Raw genomic sequence first — 17,832 nt, forward strand, 5'->3', positions numbered from 1 at the left:
ACAAACAGCAAACCTGAGTCTGAGCTAGTGTTGTCACGATACTGGAACTTCTAACCGCGATACGATACTGAAAAAAGTATCGATTTTCAATACCACGGGGAAAAAACGCTTATATACTGTCAAATAGATATTTTTATATCATTTATTTTTTTGTCCATCTATTGAAAGTCTAGGCAATTCAAATTTCTTCTGAAGAGAATTTTTTATAATTATTATTATTAAATCAAATAAAAACAATTAACATTCAATCCAACAACATATATTGAAAGTTAACAATTAAAAGAACAACTTACTTGGTACGAGGGACATAGAGTAAACAGATAATACATAAAAATTAGGGCTGGGCAAATTAACGCGTTAACGCGGGCGATTAATTTTTTCAGCTTAACGCATTAAAAATATTTAACGCAAATAACGCAGCGTCCGTTTTTATATCCATTTTTGCTTAGCGTTACATGATCATCACGACACGAGAACGCGCTGTATGCCAATGACCTCTGTGTGTGTGTGTGTGTGTGTGTGTGTGTGTGTGTGTGTGTGTGTGTGTGTGTGTGTGTGTGTGTGTGTGTGTGTGTGTGTGTGTGTGTGTGTGTGTGTGTGTGTCAGTGTCAGTGTCCTGTCTGTGTGGATGCGTCTCATGTCAGCTAATCAAGGGACACTGACACACACACACACACTCGACGCATAGATAGACTCGCGTCAGTTTCCTGCTCACATCGAGTTCTCTTTTGCTCTTGAACAAACAATAACACAGAGGATTTTGAGTATTCTCATATTAGGATCTTAAATGAGTTAAATAACGTCTTAAATGAACTTAAAGAGTTGTGAGGAAATGAGATGCGCGGGACAGCGCGTGAGATCCGCGGCTGTTCTTAAAGTGACAGTAGCACTGATGATGATGTCATTAATGTTCATCACAGAACAACGGCAACAGAGAAAAGTGTAGCTTTAATGATGATTAATCTATATTTCATTTATTATTTATGCAGTTAAGAAAGATAACTATTACATTTCTGTATATGTCTAACAGGGAAGGCCATGGGTAAATATAACATTTATTATTTTGGGTTTATGTAAAGATTGTTTTAAGTTCACTTAAATTAAAAGTTGTTTTTTTTAAAGCCTAATAAATGTTGAGATTGATATAGCTTTCAGTTATACTGTAATGTAACGTCATTAATGTTTCATAGAGACATCAGTGATACTGGCCTTCATTCATAAAAACATGACAATACAACACATATTTAAAATATGCTGTCTTTATATTGTTTATACATTAATTTGGAGAGTAACTGAAATTATTACAATATCAAAATATTAAAAACGTAAAATATTAAAAACTTGCGATTAATTACAGAAAAAAGTGCGATTAATTAGTTAATTTTTTTATATCGATGCCCAGCACTAATAAAAATAAAATTAAAAATAAAATGAATACATAAAATATTTTTTTTTAAATTGTATTTCTGTTTAAAATTTTATTTCGTTATGCCTCAGGTGGGGGGATAGAAAGATCTCATCTAAACATTGTATCTCTATTCACAGGTGTTACTCATATATAAACGTCGATCAATTGACGTTCGCTAAGACCCGCCCCCTTTAGTTACTGTTGCTATGTCCGACAAGCCATGGCGCTCTCACACCACACACACACACACACGCGTTCTCATGTTGAGAAAATACATCACGGAGAAAAGCGGACACGCCGACAGACAGGACAGAGCGACTTTGATATGAAACAAAGTCTAAACTTTAAAATGAGTGTCTTTTTAAAGAAATGTAATCAATAAATAGCGTTTTGTCGTGATCGCTGTAGCGCTTCAGTTAAAGCGGCTCGTCAACCGATCATCTCTTCCTTCTAGTTCATTAAGCATGAAATAAACATGAATGAACACTAAAATAAATGTTGTTTCAACCGCGGAAAGACGTCAGTACACACCGTTTCTCCAAGTTCAAGTCCACCGACGTTAATCTACTAACTCTCCTGACTGCTTTGTCGGAACCGGCAGATTCTGCGATGTGATTGGTCAGATCACCTGTCAATCAAACTCGCGGCGAAGGGTGAATTACCATTACTATTATCTCACAAATATTTGCTAACTAATTGTGTTGCAATAGTTACAGCACAAGGAAGCTTGATTTCAAATTGAATTTAAAAAGACGAGTAAACAGATAAACAAATGACTAAAAATAGCACAAATAAATACAACAGAATAAAGATACAAATGAAATATGAAACTGCTATTTTTTCAGGTTGGTCTAACAGTATTCAGGTAAGAAACTGAATAATAAAAAAACTAAGTAATCAAATTTAAAATAACATTGGATAATCTTCAATGTAAAAAGTTAAATGCAGATGAATCCATTAAAGTTACACAAGTTATTCAGTCTAGAGCAGTCAGTGATCGTTTGTCTTTTAGTAGTTTGAATAATAAATAACTTCTTATATGACCATTAATAAGCTGGAAAAAGGAGCTAATTTTTTCAGTTTTATGTCAGAGGTGGTTTTATCATGGGATGTGTGTGTGCACTTCAGATGCGAACGCGAAATCTGCGCGAATGAGTAACTATTTGCAATCCCGCGCGAAATTCAGACCGCTCACACGAATACGAACACGCTGTCATGAGGAAAAATCCAGCAGAACGCGTCCGGTGGAATCGATACTGTAGAAAATGAGTATCGTATCGTTTCAGATATTTCAGTATCGATACATATCGAAATATCAATATTTTTGACAACACTAGTCTGAGCAAAAACACACGTCAAACTGATGCACGGTTGGGGTTATTTGAGTATCCGTGAGATGCTATTGTCGTTTTTAATAATATTTTGAATGTTTTTATTTTAATATTTTCCATTTAAATTTTAGTTCAAGTTTTAGTAATTATGTTTGTAGTATTTTCTGTCATTTTTTTTTATGTTAACTTTTTTTATTTATTTTAGTCCGTTTTAGTTATTTTAGTACATCAAGTTAAACAAAATTAAATTGACTCTCATGCCGGCGGACCCGGGTGAGTGTAATGCTGCGTTCACACCGGACGCGAATGACGCGATTCGCGCGAGTGATTTACATGTTAAGTCAATGCAAAGACGCGAATAGACATTCTGCGGCATGAATGAGGCGGCGCAAATGACGAGATTCGCATGAATGAGGCGGCGCGAATGACGCGATTCACACGAATGAGGCGGCGCGAATGACGCGATTCACGCGAATGAGGCGGCGCGAATGACGCGATTTGCGCGAATGAGGCGGCGTGAATTACGCGATTCACGCGAATGACAGCGCGAATTGAGCGAATCGTCTGAGTTGAAAAATCTGAACTTTGGCGGCTATTTCGCGCCGCGTTAACCAATCAGGAGCTTGCTCTAGTAGTGACAACAATGAGGACAAAATCTGTATATTAATATCTGGTTCAGACAATATGATTATCACTGTGATAACATTAAATGACATGAAACACAACCCAGTCTCTTTTTGTTAAATGAAATTTTATGTTTGATCAATAATACAAAAGTAGAAGTAAAAGGTATAATAAGCTAAACATGAAATAAAGCAAACAATTCAGTCAAACATTCAGAGTCAGTGCTAGTCGGCTATAACGCTAATGTAAAGTTAAATAAACAAGTAATGAAACTACTCTTTGCCTTCAGCCTAAACGATTTGCCAGGGAACAAATTATAGATCCATGAGACCAAAGATCGGCCGTTACAAGACGAATTATAGCTGGAGACGCCACAGAGACATCAGAGCCAGCGGCAGAAGGCAGATCAAATGTTCAAATAGGCACTCTCTTTATAAATAAACCACAGATTTGAGCTTTAAACCACTACATTATCGCCTGAAAAAGTCTTAAAACTATGTTTTGTCACACATTTACAGTAGATTTTAACAAAAAAGACGTGTAAACACAGCCCATGTCAGCCATTTCTCAACAGACGAGCCGCTGGCAGAAGCTCCGCCCATGAGGAGAATCACGTCTGTTGTGAAGTGAAAGTCACGCGCGAATGAAGCGAGTAAACTCAAAGGATAAAGACACCAACTCTACCAGCTCCTCAGCACAAACCTGAATGAGTGGTGGACACGTTAAATAAAATGAAAATGAGAAATGTTTCTTATTTGAAGTACATTTTTTTTATCTTTTTTAGTTAAGGCGAGACACGGCAGGTGAAAACATTGTTTTTTCATGCAGTGGTCAATTTTGAGGTTTTGGGCCAGTTTGCTCCCTTAACAAGTAAGCTTTCATGTCAAAATAAAAAAAATGTCAACATTACACATTAAGGTGTTTTTTTCATTATAGTTTGTCAACTTACGCCTTTAGATTTCTACCCGAAATCATCCACAGTTATTCTAGTGCGAGTTCTCGTGCCGTCTCCATTCACAGAAACATGTGATGTCTGGTGTCATTATAAAGCTCTCAGTCTCACACACAGCTCTGGCTAATCCACATATGGGCATTTCCTTTGTAGAACTGACCAACCGCGATAGTTTGCAGCCGAAAACCACATCTGATTGGTCTATGAATTTCTCACTACGCGCTGCACTGCAAAAAATGCTTTTCTTACTTAGTATTTTTGTCTCGTTTTCAGTCCAAATATCTAAAAAATCTTAAACTAAGAAGCATTTACTAGACAAGCAAAAGTTTTTGTCTTGTTTTGGGGGAAAATAACTCAAAATTAAGGGAGTTTTTGCTTAAAATAAGCTAAATAATCTGCCAATGGGGTAAGCAAAATAATCTTAATTCAAACAGAAAACAAGATTATTTTGTGTATTCTTTCCTTGTGTATTCCTTGTGTATTCTCCGCCTGAGAGAAAGTGCAGACAACGCCGAAATCAGCTCATAAACGCTCACAGAAAAGACAGAGTAGCAAGAGCTGGTAAACAGAAAGTAAACAACAACAGATTAGACGACGAAACCCCGTCAGAATTAGATTAAAATAGTTATAGATGGACATATACAACAAACAGGGACAGTTCGTCTGCAGTGTGTGTGACTGTTGTGTGTTTGTTAAGGTAGTTCTCTTCAGATTAAGGCTATTGCTATTAATAATTTATTCATTTATCAATTTCCACGTTTTAAATATTATACACTACTGATATTAATGAACCGAATATATATTTTGTCTGTAGGTTGGGGGTTTTATAGAAATGTTTGCAGTTATACAGTATAAAACTTTAAAGGCCGTTTTCTCAAAATTAGTTTTTCCTCACACTCAGAGTCAGATTATCCACTTCAGTAGCACCAACTCTTCCAGTCTAATCCTGAACTATATTCTGAAGGCTTTTCCCGAGGGATTTGTGATATATCATTCCTATCCTGAGTTATAGGTCCTTTAACTCCAAAAAACAAATTGATTTTTAAAGGCTATTGTCGGTATTCTCTAATTTACTAAAGCACAAAACAATCCCCTCTGTGAAAGCCCTCTCCTCTAATATGTCAACAAATAGAACCGAGAATTTTAAACATGGTCCAATTTCAAGATTTTGTTTTTGGAAAAGTATGCAAATGAGCGTATATTTAAGTATATAAGGCCTCATTTGCATATTAAAATATGAATTTACACAAAACATGTAATACATTTTTTTCTTATGTTTATGCCAGTAATAAACTGGAGAAGTTTCGCAGTGATATCTTGTCATTAAAAAAAATTCCCTATTCACCTGTAGTGATAACTTCAGCCAAAACAGCTGAAATAAAAACGGGTTAAATGGTCATCACAGGCTCGTGAGTTTACCCTCCTCACTCCTGTCTGTCAGAAACTCTGCAGTGCGAATGTGGCTTTGTGTGTCTGAAACTGAATCTCACGGTAAATGTTGTGAAGCGAAGCTCTGAAGAAACTACACAACACACTGACACACACACACACACACACACACACACACACACACACACAGGATCTCCGCCTGTCTCTGATCTTTACCTGCACATGAAGAGACTCACAGGTGTGTGTGTGTGTGTGTGTGTGTGTGTGTGTGTGTGTGTGTGTGTGTGTGTGTGTGTGTGTGTGTGTGTGTGTGTGTGTGTGTGTGTGTGTGTGTGTGTGTGTGTGTGTGTGTGTGTAGTCTCAGAGCCCCGGCGATGAACCCATTCTGTCTCTCTGCTTACACACAGAAATGAAAGTTTCCTGACACACACTTTTCAAAAGTGACTCTGGGGTGAAACTGTGATGATGAGGATTCACATTATACTTTTAACTCGCACTGTCAAACTTAATACCAGCAGTAATGAACATTAAACACATTTACCGAGCAGATCATATGAGCTGCAGTTATGAATGATTCCTCAGATCATGTGTTGTTGTCGAGGACAGTGTGCTGCTACTTTACTGAGTGACCACACACTTCATTTTCACCATAAAAGAGGTGAAAATAAATCACACAGATGCACATTGAGGGAGGAACTTATCCACATCTACTGAAAGAAAACACCTAGCAACCACCTACAACACCCTAGCAACCACATACAACACCCTAGCAATCACCCACAACACCCTAGCAACCACAAACAACACCCTAGCAATCACCCACAACACCCTAGCAACCACAACAACACCCTAGCAATCACCCACAACACCCTAGCAACCACAAACAACACCCTAGCAACCACAAACAACACCCTAGCAACCAAAAACAACACCCTAGCAATCACCCACAACACCCTAGCAACCACCCACAACACCCTAGCAACCACCCACAACACCCTAGCAACCACAAACAACACCCTAGCAACCACCCACAACACCCTAGCAATCACCCACAACACCCTAGCAACCACAAACAACACCCTAGCAATCACCCACAACACCCTAGCAACCACCCACAACACCCTAGCAACCACCAACAACACCCTAGCAATAACCAACAACAGCCTAGCAATAACCCACAACACCCTAACAACCACATTCAACACCTAGTAACCACTCACAACACCCTAGCAATCACCCACAACACCTTAGCAACCACATACAATACCTAGCAACCACACAACACCCTAGCAATCACCAATAACACCCTAGCAACCACAAACAACACCCTAGCAACCACCCACAACACCCTAGCAACCACAAACAACACCCTGGCAACCTAGCAATTATTTTCTAGATAATCATTCACATGGTATGAATTCATCCAAAATCACCACCTCAAACATGTTCTAGTGAGATCAGGTTGCACCATAACACCCTAGCAACCACAAACAACACCCTAGCAACCACAGAGTAACACTGAGTTTAATTAATAACTGTATAAATCCACTCAGATATTTACTAAAGTCATATATAATGAGACATATAGTCTTTCATGAGGCAGTTTGTCTTTATAGGAGCTTCTATTCAGTAATGGTTTGTGTTTTACTATCATCATACACACACAAACACATACACACTCTCTCACACATACAGACAAACACATACACACTCTCACACAAACACATACACACACACACTCTCTCACACACACACACACACACACACACAAACACATACACACTCTCTCACACATACAGACAAACACACACACACTCTCTCACACACATACACACAAATACATACACACTCTCACACACATACACACTCTCACATACACACACAAATACATACACACTCTCACTCACACACACACACACACACAAATACATACACACTCTCACACACACACAAACACATACACACTCTCTCATACACACACACACACATACATACATACACACACAAATACATAAACACTCACGCAAATACATACACACTCTCACACACGCATACAAACACATACACATACACACTCTCTCCCACACATACACACTCTCTCACATACACACACAAATACATACACACACTCTCTCACACACATACACACTCTCTCACATACACACACAAATACATACACACTCTCACACACACATATACACTCTCTCACACATACACACAAATACACACACACTCTCACTCACACTATCAAACACACACTACACACTCATTCTCTCTCTCACACACTCTCGCAAACACACTCTCTCACACACACTCTCGCAAACACACTCTCTCACACACACTCTATCAAACACACACTACACACTCATTCTCTCTCACACACACTCTCGCAAACACACTCTCTCACACACTCTATCAAACACACACTACACACTCATTCTCTCTCTCACACACTCATACACACACTCACCTCACAGTCTCTCTCACACACACACACACACTCTCTCACAAACACACACACACACACTCTTGCAAACACACACACACGCTCTCACTCACACACTCTCGCAAACACACTCTCACACACACACACACACACACACACACTCTCACTTACACTCTCTCACACACACTCTCTTTCTCTCTCACACACACACACACACACACACACACTCACAAACACACACTCTCACTCTCTATCACACAGACACTTTCTCTCACACTCACAAACACACTCTCTCACACACACTCTCGCAAACACACTCTCTCACACACACTATCAAACACACACTACACACTCATTCTCTCTCTCACACACTCTCGCAAACACACTCTCTCACACACTCTCGCAAACACACTCTCTCACACACACTATCAAACACACACACTACACACTCATTCTCTCTCACACACACTCTCGCAAACACTCTCTCTCACACACACTCTATCAAACACACACTACACACTCATTCTCTCTCACACACACTCTCGCAAACACTCTCTCTCACACACACTCTATCAAACACACACTACACACTCATTCTCTCTCTCACACACTCATACACACACTCACCTCACAGTCTCTCTCTCACACACACACACTCTCTCTCACAAACACACACACACACACTCTTGCAAACACACACACACGCTCTCACTCACACACTCTCGCAAACACACTCTCACACACACACACACACACACACACACTCTCACTTACACTCTCTCACACACACACTCTCTTTCTCTCTCACACACACACACACACACACTCACAAACACACACTCTCACTCTCTATCACACAGACACTTTCTCTCACACTCACAAACTCACTCTCTCACACACACTATCAAACACACACTACACACTCATTCTCTCTCTCACACACTCTCGCAAACACACTCTCTCACACACACTCTATCAAACACACACTACACACTCATTCTCTCTCACACACACTCTCGCAAACACACTCTCTCACACACTCTATCAAACACACACTACACACTCATTCTCTCTCACACACACTCTCGCAAACACACTCTCTCACACACTCTATCAAACACACACTACACACTCATTCTCTCTCTCTCTCACACACTCATACACACACTCACCTCACAGTCTCTCTCTCACACACACACTCTCTCACAAACACACACACACACACTCTTGCAAACACACACACACGCTCTCACTCACACACTCTCGCAAACACACTCTCACACACACACACACACACACACTCTCACTTACACTCTCTCACACACACTCTCTTTCTCTCTCACACACACACACACACACTCACAAACACACACTCTCACTCTCTATCACACAGACACTGTCTCTCACACTCACAAACACACTCTCTCACACACACTCTCGCAAACACACTCTCTCACACACACTATCAAACACACACTACACACTCATTCTCTCTCTCACACACTCTCGCAAACACACTCTCTCACACACACTCTATCAAACACACACTACACACTCATTCTCTCTCACACACACTCTCGCAAACACTCTCTCTCACACACACTCTATCAAACACACACTACCCACTCATTATCTCTCATACACACTCTCGCAAACACTCTCTCTCACACACACTCTATCAAACACACACTACACACTCATTCTCTCTCTCACACACTCATACACACACTCACCTCACAGTCTCTCTCTCACACACACACACTCTCTCACAAACACACACACACACTCTTGCAAACACACACACACACGCTCTCACTCACACACTCTCGCAAACACACTCTCACACACACACACACACACACACACTCTCACTTACACTCTCTCACACACACTCTCTTTCTCTCTCACACACACACACACACACACACACACACACACACACACACACACACACACACACACTCACAAACACACTCTCACTCTCTATCACACAGACACTTTCTCACACACACTATCAAACACACACTACACACTCATTCTCTCTCTCACACACTCTCGCAAACACACTCTCTCACACACACTCTCGCAAACACACTCTCTCACACACACTATCAAACACACACTACCCACTCATTCTCTCTCATACACACTCTCGCAAACACTCTCTCTCACACACACTCTATCAAACACACACTACACACTCATTCTCTCTCTCACACACTCATACACACACTCACCTCACAGTCTCTCTCTCACACACACACACTCTCTCACAAACACACACACACTCTTGCAAACACACACACACGCTCTCACTCACACACTCTCGCAAACACACTCTCACACACACACACACACACACACACTCTCACTCACACTCTCTCACACACACTCTCACTTACACTCTCTCACACACACTCTCTTTCTCTCTCACACACACACACACACTCACAAACACACTCTCACTCTCTATCACACAGACACTTTCTCTCACACTCACAAACACACACTCTCACACACACTCTCGCAAACACACTCTCTCACACACACTATCAAACACACACTACACACTCATTCTCTCTCTCACACACTCTCGCAAACACACTCTCTCACACACACTATCAAACACACACTACCCACTCATTCTCTCTCATACACACTCTCGCAAACACTCTCTCTCACACACACTCTATCAAAACACACACTACACACTCATTCTCTCTCTCACACACTCATACACACACTCACCTCACAGTCTCTCTCTCACACACACACACTCTCTCACAAACACTCACACACTCTCGCAAACACACTCTCACACACACACTCTCACTCACACTCTCTCACACACACTCTCGCAAACACGCTCTCTCACACACACACACACACACACACACACACTCTATCACACACACACACACACACACACACACACACACACACACACACACACACACACACACACACACACACAATCAATCACTGCCTCTTTCTGTCCTTTTCCCAAAAGAGTGTGATAGTTCCAGCATGTCATTAATATCCATCGCCTCCACAGACCCTCAGAGACTCACAGTCTGACTGTATTGTGCTCGCATTTGCAGAACAGCAAGTCGTAAAACATTTACACACACACACACACACACACACACTCTATCTCTCTCTCTCTCTCTCTCAATGTAATTTCCCCTTGCATTTCTCCTTTATTTGCATAATTCTGCATGCAATATGTGTGTAGTTGTATACATACACTGCACAAAAATCAGTAATAGAGCAAAAACACACTCATGTCCATCCAAACGAGCACAAACAGACCAACTCAACCACAAAGACCCAATACAGCTGACAAACTGCAGTGTGTGTGTGTGTGTGTGTGTGTGTGTGTTACTCACACTGATGTCACTCATCAGCATCCAGCCGCACTCTGGCTCATTTCTCCCATCGCCACGACGACCAGCATCCAAACACACACACACTCTCACCCGCTCTGATCCCCGTCTGCCGTCCCGCTCGCCTCTCCGATCCGTCCCTCCCTCTCTCTCTCTCTCTCTCTCTCTCTCTCCCTCTCTATCTCTCTCTCTCTCTCTCTCACACACACACACACTCTCTAAGAGATGCTGCTCACATCAAGTGGATGAGAGAGGAGAGAAAGAACAAATAGAAAAGAAATAAAGCTTCGTCTTGCGTTCAGAGAGTTCAACAGAACGAAACACGTGAGAACGTTTCACTATCAGTGTCAAACAATTATGCCATAAAAAGAGGGAGGAGTCGACCACTCACACACACACACACACACACACACACACACCGTGTGCTCCATCCATATATAGAGCTGTGACTTCATCGCTACAAACCCACGTGTTCACAGACACACAAAACGCTGAGTGCTCCAAATATAGCGAATGACTTCATCAACGCAACACACTCATGCATATTGGATAGAATAGCAAAACAGTGTGTGTGTGTGTGTGTGTGTGTGTTTTTGTGATTTATGAGGACATAAATTTGTATAATGACACGGGTATTACACTGGTATTAAGATGTAAACATTAAATATGAGCACATTTCATATGTTCTCGTATTTAAAATACCTTTAAAAACACACTAAACAATGTTTTATTAAAAATGCAGAATGTTTCCTGTGATGGGTAGGGTTAGTGTGTGTGTGTGTGTGTGTGTGTGTGTGTGTGTAGTGTGATGGGTAGGGTTAGTGTGTGTGTGTGTGTGTGTGTGTGTGTGTGTAGTGTGATGGGTAGGGTTAGTGTGTGTGTGTGTGTGTGTGTAGTGTGATGGGTAGGGTTAGTGTGTGTGTGTGTGTGTGTGTAGTGTGATGGGTAGGGTTAGTGTGTGTGTGTGTGTGTGTGTGTGTAGTGTGATGGGTAGGGTTAGTGTGTGTGTGTGTGTGTGTGTGTGTGTGTGTAGTGTGATGGGTAGGGTTAGTGTGTGTGTGTGTGTGTGTGTGTAGTGTGATGGGTAGGGTTAGTGTGTGTGTGTGTGTGTGTGTGTGTGTGTGTGTGTGTGTGTGTAGTGTGATGGGTAGGGTTAGTGTGTGTGTGTGTGTGTGTGTGTGTGTGTGTAGTGTGATGGGTAGGGTTAGTGTGTGTGTGTGTGTGTGTGTAGTGTGATGGGTAGGGTTAGTGTGTGTGTGTGTGTGTGTGTAGTGTGATGGGTAGGGTTAGTGTGTGTGTGTGTGTGTGTGTGTGTAGTGTGATGGGTAGGGTTAGTGTGTGTGTGTGTGTGTGTGTGTGTGTGTAGTGTGATGGGTAGGGTTAGTGTGTGTGTGTGTGTGTGTGTGTAGTGTGATGGGTAGGGTTAGTGTGTGTGTGTGTGTGTGTGTGTAGTGTGATGGGTAGGGTTAGTGTGTGTGTGTGTGTGTGTGTGTGTGTGTAGTGTGATGGGTAGGTTTAGGTGTGTGTGTGTGTGTGTGTGATAGTGAGTGAATGTGAGTGTGTGTGTGTGTAGTGTGATGGGTAGGGTTAGTGTGTGTGTGTGTGTGTGTGTGTGTGTGTGTGTGTGTGTGTGTGTGTGTGTGTGTGTGTGTGTGTGTGATAGTGAGTAAATGTGAGTGTGTGTGTGTGTGTGTGTGTGTGTGTGTGTGTGTGTGTGTGTAGTGTGATGGGTAGGGTGTGTGTGTGTGTGTGTGTGTGAGTGAGTGAGTGAGTGAGTGAGTGAGTGAGTGTGTGTGTGTGTGTGTGTGTGTGTGTGTGAGTGAGTGTGTGTGTGTGAGTGTGTGTGTGTGTGTGTGTGAGTAACGCATCCCACACTCTAGGAGCAGCTGTGGTGAAGGTGTGCTCATCTCTCCTCTTCATCTGTGATTTCGGAACACACAGCGATCTCTAATTTGATCATTTGAGAGACACAACCGGCCGATAATCCGTCAATAAATCTGAAAGGTAAGGCCAAACCCTTGAAAGATTTAAATCTTTAAAAAAAAAAAAAAAAGTATCGTGCAGCCAATCAGGGCCAGAGCGGCGCACTGGGGTAATATGGGCCGGTTTATAGTGCATGTCACAAGTCGCATTTTGTACCATCTGTAACCGGGATAAAGCACATCCCATAATACACTGCATGATTTATTCTTTCAGAGTTATTAAAAGATAAAACCGGTTTACTGAAGCTAAAGCAGGATTTAACCACGGAGTTCATCTGCCATCCCAGGGGAAAAACACACACACACACACACACTTGAGTATGTTTAATACAAATATACTAATATGTGTTTTTAATATATTTAATAGTGTCAGATTCACATCAGTGTTCAGGGGTGAATAAACCTGAGCAGTGGAGCCACAGCCCATAATTCCTGAAGATGAGCAGGGAAAGACAGAGCTAAGATGAGGAACGGTGTGAGATATTCACACTGAACTTCCTGCTGGAAGAGAAGAGTCGCAGCTTCAGATCCTCCAGAGTCTCTGAACCATTATTGATGAAGCTCAAATACTGGATTCTTCTCCAGAAACTGCAGTTGTTGCAACACCGTCTTCTCTAAGATCTTTGAAATAACAGACAAATCAGCCAAAACATTGAAGACCACGTTCGGTTTCTTTAACGCGTCCGATCTCTGTGTGTGTGTGTGTGTGTGTGTGTGTGTGTGTGTCCAGACATCAAGTTCTGATAGAAGACCCACTGCATCAAACACTTCCTGCTGGAGGGATGGCGGCCATAGAGTGTGTGTGTGTGTGTGAGAGAGAGAGAGAGAGAGAGAGAGAGAGAGAGAGTGTGTGTGTGTGTGTGTGTGTGTGTGTGTGTGTGTGTGTGTGTGTGTGTGTGTGTGTGTGTGTGTGTGTGTGTGTGTGTGTGTGTGAGAGGGGTAGGTTTAGAGGCAGTGTGTGTGTGTGTGTGTGTGTGTGTGTGTGTGTGTGTGTGTGTGTGTGTGTGTGTGTGTGTGTGTGTGTGTTGTTTCTCTAAAAGCAATAAGACAAAAACACAATCTTTCTCTCTTTTCTTTTCTTCCCCAGTTTCCGTCTCTCTGACCCATGTCTATCGCTCTGTCGTTCTCTTTCGTTTTCAAATTTAATAATACAAAGAATTTAGCTTTTACTGCTTTTGAATAATTTTACATTTACACCCCAATTTGTGTTCTTGCGCTCTAGTAGATGCGGTGTGTTCATGAGCAGTGTGTGTTCATGAGCAGTGTGTGTTCATGAGCGGTGTGTGTTCATGAGCGGTGTGTGTTCATGAGCAGTGTGTGTTCATGAGCAGTGTGTGTTCATGAGCAGTGTGTGTTCATGAGCAGTGTGTGTTCATGAGCAGTGTGTGTTCATGAGCAGTGTGTGTTCATGAGCAGTGTGTGTTCATGAGCAGTGTGTGTGTTCATGAGCAGTGTGTGTGTTCATGAGCAGTGTGTGTGTTCATGAGCAGTGTGTGTGTTCATGAGCAGTGTGTGTGTTCATGAGCAGTGTGTGTGTTCATGAGCAGTGTGTGTGTTCATGAGCAGTGTGTGTTCATGAGCAGTGTGTGTTCATGAGCAGTGTGTGTGTTCATGAGCAGTGTGTGTTCATGAGCAGTGTGTGTTCATGAGCAGTGTGTGTTCATGAGCAGCAGTGTGTGTTCATGAGCAGTGTGTGTTCATGAGCAGTCTGTGTTCATGAGCAGTGTGTGTTCATGAGCAGTGTGTGTTCATGAGCAGTGTGTGTGTTCATGAGCAGTGTGTGTTCATGAGCAGTGTGTGTTCATGAGCAGTGTGTGTGTTCACTGATAATCCCACAGAGGAAAAGCTCACTTTATAACCCGGATGAGGCACTGAATGAACTTCAGGCACTCGACCATCGCAGCTTTAATACCGTGAGGGACGGACATCAGACATCACTGGACAACAGAATTCATACACAGTGAGTTCAGTGTAAAGTGTGTGATTTGGGACACAACCGGTGTGTTTTTTCACTGCTAAACCATGATGATGGGAGTTCCCCCACTGAGCTCATGGTCTGCAGCGGCCTCTGCTGGCTCAAGCTGGGACTGCAGCTCAAATGTGACCCTGGACCACAAAATCAGTCATAACGCTCAGTTTTTTGACGTATAGATCATCTTCAGCTGAATAAATCATCTTTCCATTGATGTGTGTTTGTTAGGATGGGACAATATTTAAAAATCTGGAATCTGAGGGTGCAAAAAAATCTAAATATTGAGAAAATCTCCTTCAAAGTTGTCCAAATTAAGTCCTTAGCAATGCATATCACTACTAATAATACATTTATGATATATTTATGCAGGGGCGCCGCTAAGGAGGGGAAAGTTAGGACGATTCTAAGGGCCCGCGCACTTTTGGGGCCCCCAGAGATTGGTTTTATTAGTAGTAACAGTACTAGTAGTAATGTAATAGAAATTATAAATGTATAATCTACCAAAGAGTTACAAATATAACACAATTATGGCTTATTTCTGCATTTCCGGCAAAATACAGCAAAACACTTCAGTCAGCTCACGGGTAAAACGACATTTGCTCAAATCCCACTCCGACATGACATTTCTCGGTATTGTAGGCTAATATACTTGTTGTAGCCATTAAGAAAAGGTATTCAGTTTTATATTTATGTTTAAATATTATAATGTTATTTTTTATGTCTATCTATGTTGATTATGAAAAGTCAACAGCATGAGTGAGAAAGGACACATCATACGATGCGCAATCGGGTCAGACATGACTGTTACCACTTCATTAAGTTTTATTTTGTAGAAAGCCTTTCTTTAAAGTAAATTTCGTTTTGTATAATTTGTATCTTAATTTTAATCAATGCTTCATCAGCCAATTGGGGCATTCTGGGTTGAGCGAGCGGAGCTTAATTGGTCAGTATTATTAAATTGCAAACAAAGATTTTGGATAGCTAGATTAGCCTGTATTTATGGTCAGAAATTGACTAAATATCTTCATGGAACAAAATCTTAATATCCTGATGATTTCCGGCATAATAGAAAAGATCATAAAAATGGGTTTATACAAATATTCCGTTGGTGAGATTCACTCATAAGCGTCAACTGACCGATAATATAGTGTTGAAAAATCTCCTTTAAAGTTGTCCAAATTAAGTCCATAGCAATTCATATTACTATTAATAATACATGTTTGATATATTTATGGTGTGTCGACTGTTTCAGAGTATGTGTGCATGATTATAATTTGGTATTAGTGTAGTTTATGTTCTATAACATGTTAAATGACATTAAACGATCATAAAAATGGGTTTATACAAATATAAATAATATAGTGTTGAAAGATCCCTTCAGAAACACACATCAGGATTCACATCAGAAGCCTTGCCATTCCCTGTCATTCTGAGCCAATCACAGAGCTTATGCTCGAGCGAGTCTGACCAGACGAACCTCCGTCTGTGAAGCACACACACACACACACACACACGGCAGAGAGAGAGGGAACCCGAGTGCTGTAATGTCTCTGCATCAGTCCAACACGTCTAAGACACGAGCACTAAAGCTTTCATCTCCCTCAGGGGACGGAGAGATGGAGAGAGAGATGGACACATTCATCACAGAAGAACACACACTCCTGCAGCACACACATCTGTGCAATAAACCACTGGAGCGGACGCATACTGTACCCACAATGCACTGCACTCGTGCTATTATTTCTGCAGTATGCGGAAGTCTTTATGCATGAGAAACGTACACGTTCAAAATAATAACAATTAAAGCCGCAGGCAGCGATGAAAGGCCCTCACACTCAGGAAAACAGTGAAGAGTGGGCGGCGTGTTTAAGCGGATAAATATATATTTTAAAAATCTCAAGCGCTCAAGTCATTTCGATTCTCGAGTCGATTCGATGTTGATTCTCAAACTCTCAAGTCGATTCGATTCTCTAGCTCTCAAAACGATTCGATTTCGATTCTCAAGCTCTCAAAACGATTCGATGTCGATTCGATTTTCAAGCGCTCAAGTCGATTCGATTCTCTAGCTCTCAAAACGATTCGATTTCGATTCTCAAGCACTCAAGTCGATTCGATTCTCTAGCTCTCAAAACGATTCAATTTCGATTCTCAAGCTCTCAAAACGATTCGATTTCGATTCTCAAGCTCTCAAGTCGATTCGATTCTCAAGCGCTCAAGTCGATTCGATTCTCAAGCGCTCAAATCGATTTCGATTCTCGAGCACTCAAGTCGATTCGATTCTCAAGTCGATTCGATGTTGATTCTCAAACTCTCAAGTAGATTCGATTCTCTAGCTCTCAAAA

The 17,832-nt window shown here is 41.4% G+C and overlaps 1 protein-coding gene across 1 annotated transcript in view; it reads right to left on the bottom strand.

The window, feature by feature from the left end:
- apbb2a (amyloid beta (A4) precursor protein-binding, family B, member 2a) overlaps positions 1–17,832 on the bottom strand; it is a gene marked incomplete at its 5' end in the record, with an annotated part of 73,794 nt that overhangs the window by 15,877 nt on the left and 40,085 nt on the right. The gene's annotated exons all lie outside the window — the stretch shown is intronic.

Source organism: Gobio gobio, assembly GCF_949357685.1.
Source record: "Gobio gobio genome assembly, chromosome: 16".
NCBI lineage: Eukaryota > Metazoa > Chordata > Actinopteri > Cypriniformes > Gobionidae > Gobio > Gobio gobio.